Here is a 4,494-nt window from a genome sequence, read left to right on the forward strand (position 1 = left end):
GAAGTATATAGATGGTTGTGGAAACCGGCAGACCTGCGATGTGTCAGGCGCAAACATATTAAGGGGAACACGATTATTCTAGGACCACGGTTGTCCATAGAACTCAATGATTTCGTACGGTCCTCATGACCTCGAGGACCTTAATATCTTTGCTAGTATCCACAGGTATGTGACAAGAAGTAGCACGAATGAGTTATCTCAACCTAACACATCTTGAGAGATAATGTTATGTGAGGGACCGCCCAATAGAAGTAGACCACCATATCCTATAATGCAGGTACTGACTTGGCCACAATGGCATAGTCATAAAGTTGAAATCCATTCCGTATCGGAGCAGAAAGAGGCACATAGGTACGTGCCAGTCTTCTCATCTAAAACATCACATACTTCTCTTAGTTTAATTCCTCTATTTAGTTTAGTATTTATTTTTCCTTCTCTCTAGTTTAGTTTAATTCCTCCTTTCTCATCTCCCTAGCAACTTAGTTAAGTGAGCTATTTCCAAACTCCATTTTGGGTGTTAGCATACTTGTGTTACATGATAACATAGCTACCGGGATTGTGGTACCATCCTATTTGCTCCTTGTGGAATTGACAAACCTTACTTATCAAGAAATTGCTACATTGCTCTGTGCACTTGCAGGCCATCAAGCTTTTACTAGCCTCGTTGAGGAGGAGTATAGATATTGGCTATTACTTTACCATTCACATTTAGTTCACTTTATTTGTTACAAAAATCTTCTTATCATGTCTTATCAGGAAAATCTAAAACCTATAAAAGAACGAATAGCACTACTAAACGAATGGGCACCAATTACATGCGATCAGTACTTTAAAATGTGCAAGGATTGTAGAAGGGCACTCCGCTTATCAATGTAAGTACAATGTTGATCCCATACTAGCAAGTTATAATAGGAGTGATAAATGCAATGCTAGTATTGAAGTTCTTCAATTAGTATTTTATTACAGTGTCGAGGATGTTGGGTAACCTAGCATGCAATTTCAAAAAATTTCCTACGTTCACGCAAGATCTATCTAGTAGATGCATAGAAACGAAGGGGGAGAGTGTGTCTACGTACCCTCGTAGACCGTAAGCGGAAGCGTTTCACAACGCGCTTGATGCTCGAACTTTCTTCACGATCCACCGATCGAGTACTGAACATATGTCACCTCCGAGTTCTGCACACTTTTAGCTCGGTGACGTCCCTCGCCTTCTTGAACCCGCAAGACATCGAGGTAGTAGATGAGTTCCGTCAGTGCGACGGCGTGGTGACGGTGATGGTGAAGTGATCTCCGCATGGCTTCACCTAAGAACTACGAAAATATGACCGGGGAAGTAAATTGTGGAGGGGGGCGCTGCACACGGCTAGGCAATTGTCTGGTGTGTTATGTGTGGCGCCCCCCATGTATATATAGGTGGGAGGGAGGGAGGAGCAGCCCTAGGTGCGCCCCAAGTAGGAGGAATCCTACTCGGGCTTCCTCCCAAGCCGCGCCCCCTCCCTGCCATTTATGTGTGTGGGGGAAAGGCAGGGGAGGGAGGCGCCCCCCTCCCCTTTCTCCCTTGAGGAGGAAAGGCAGGAGGGGCCGCCCCTTCCCCTTTCCTTCCCCTAGGGCCGGCTGGCCAGGGCATGGGCGCACTAGCTCCTTGTGGGCTGGTATGTCCCCTCCTTGGCCCGTTAAGCCCATACATATTGACGGGGGGTACCCGGAACCCCTCCCGGTGACCCGATAAGTACCCGGTGCACTCCGAAACCATTCCGGTGTCCGAATACCATCGTCCTATATACTCCCTCCATTTTTGTATACAAGGCCACTATGAAAACTACAATTTGCATCTATACAAGGCCACTAACATCAATCGAGGTAAAATTGATGAGGTTTGCCTCGTACTAGCAACCGAGAACATTAATACCCCTTGCATGCATGTGGGGGTGAGAAGATTGGTTTTTGTGTACCACATTAATCAACCAATAAGGAGTGAGAGGGTTGTATTGTTGTGTGTTAAAGAGAAAAATACACATTAATTAACACGTCAAGCGAGGAGAAAAGACTAGCTTGCAACATTGGCTAAGTAGACATTAATTTCTACCTTGGTACCTGTAATATGAGTTTGTGGCCTTGTATACAAAAATGGAGGGAGTATCAATCTTTACCTCTCGACAATTTCGAGACTCCTCGTCATGTCCGTGATCTCATCCGGGACTCCGAACAACATTCGGCCACCAAATCATATAACTCATATAATACTATATCGTCATCGAACGTTAAGCGTGCGGACCCTACGGGTTCGAGAACTATGTAGACATGATCGAGACACCTCTACGGTCAATAACCAATAGCGGAACCTGGATGCTCATATTGGCTCCCACATATTCTACGAAGATCTTTATCGGTCGAACCGTTATGACAACACACGTTATTCCCTTTGTCTATCGGTATGTTACTTGGCCGTGATTCGATCGTTGGTATCTTCATACCTAGTTCAATCTCGTTACCGGCAAATCTCTTTACCCGTTCCGTAATACATCATTCTGCAACTAACTCATTAGTCACTTTGCTTGCAAGGCTTCTTATGATGTGTATTACCGAGAGGGCCCAGAGATACCTCTCCGATACTCGGAGTGACAAATCCTAATCTTGATCTATGCCAACCCAACAAACACCTTCAGAGATACATGTAGAGCATCTTTATGAAGACCCAGTTACGTTGTGATGTTTGATAGCACACAAGGTATTCCTCCGGTATTCGGGAGATGCATAATTTCATAGTCGAAGGAATATGTATTTGACATCAAGAAAACGATAGCAATAAACTGAACGATCAATATGCTAAGCTAACGGATGAGTCTTGTCCATCACATCATTCTCCTAATGATGTGATCCCATTCATCAAATGACAACACATGTCTATGGTTAGGAAACTTAACCATCTTTGATTAATGAGCTAGTCTAGTTGAGGCTTACTAGGGACACTGTGTTTTGTCTATGTATCCACACATGTATCAAGTTCCCGATTAATACAATTCTAGCATGAAAAATAAACATTTATCATGAAATAAGGAAATATAAAATAATAACTTTATTATTGCCTCTAGGGCATATTTCCTTCAGAGGAAGCTTTACTTTATATGGGAGACGCATGGATAAATGATATGGTGGTCGGTTGTGCTTCTAGAAAATTGCATCCTATTTACCGTGCTTGCAGAGATAATTTTCACGATAATTCTTTGGTTATGACTATTCTGGAGAGGTTAGCCACCTCGAAATAAATGAGCCTTTTCAGGATCTATGGAAGGATGAAGAAAAGGATGCACAAGAGAGCCAGCAGCACCCCTAGATGCATGGTTGCAAGAAATGGTAAGAGAGCACATATTAAATATATATATATATATATATATATATATCAAACTAACTTTCCGCAAACAGAAAGGGAACACGAAGAACAAAGTTTCATAGATGAACAAGTGTGCAAGGAAGAAGAAACCTCATGAAAGAAGAAGTTGATGACAGCCCACCTCTCACTGCCAAGATTGAACTTTGCACACACTCAGTGAGTTCTTCGATGATGCAACTTTCAAGAAGAGCACAAACTCTATGGATACATTAGTGATGACCCACCCACAAGTATAGAGGATCACAACAGTCTTCGAGGGTAGTATTTTAGCCAAATTTATTGGTTCGATACAAGGGAAGCCAAAGAATAATTGTATTAGCAGTTGAATTGTCAATTCAACCACACTTGGCCTGAGGTGACTAAGTATGCTGGCCTAGTCTTTGCTCAGACTCACATGCAGGAATTAATAGAGGATCTGTACAGTGTCACTCATGATCCTCAGAGAGGAACCATCCATGGTGGCATGGCCAGGTATCCACCTCACTCCCTCACCCTCTCCAATCTCCTTTCCTTGACTTTATACTTTTCAGCACAAGTCACACCTGGTGCTGCACATGTTTGCAGGGAGCTTCTTATATCCTTTAAGTGAACAACCGGAGAAAAGCCTGAACGTATTATTTTCTATAGGTTCCTTGCATAAATTCTACACTAGTACTTTGGTAAATGTTTTTAGAGGAAAATACATGTGGTGTTTACACTGGAGCTTGTTTGAAAAAATAAGCATGTGATATACTTGAGAGCTGACACTAAAAGGTGGTTGCCATTTCACAGAGATGGTGTGAGTGAAGGCCAGTTCTACCAAGTTCTACTGCATGAGCTTGATGCCATCAGAAAGGTAACAAACAGTACAATTTCCCCTATTTTCAGGATTTATTACCTTCTCCATTCTGAACTTATTTTGATCTTTCTCTCAAGCATGCGCATCGCTGGAAGCAAACTACCAGCCGCTGGTTACGTTCGTCGTGGTCCGGAAGCGCCACCACACCAGGCTGTTTGCGCACAACCACAATGACCAAAGCACCGTCGACAAGAGCGGCAACATCCTTCCTGGTGAGTTACAGTCATGCCAATGATTCCTTCACTTGAGTTCTCTGATAATCTGA

Source organism: Triticum aestivum, chromosome 7D (assembly GCF_018294505.1).
Source record: "Triticum aestivum cultivar Chinese Spring chromosome 7D, IWGSC CS RefSeq v2.1, whole genome shotgun sequence".
NCBI lineage: Eukaryota > Viridiplantae > Streptophyta > Magnoliopsida > Poales > Poaceae > Triticum > Triticum aestivum.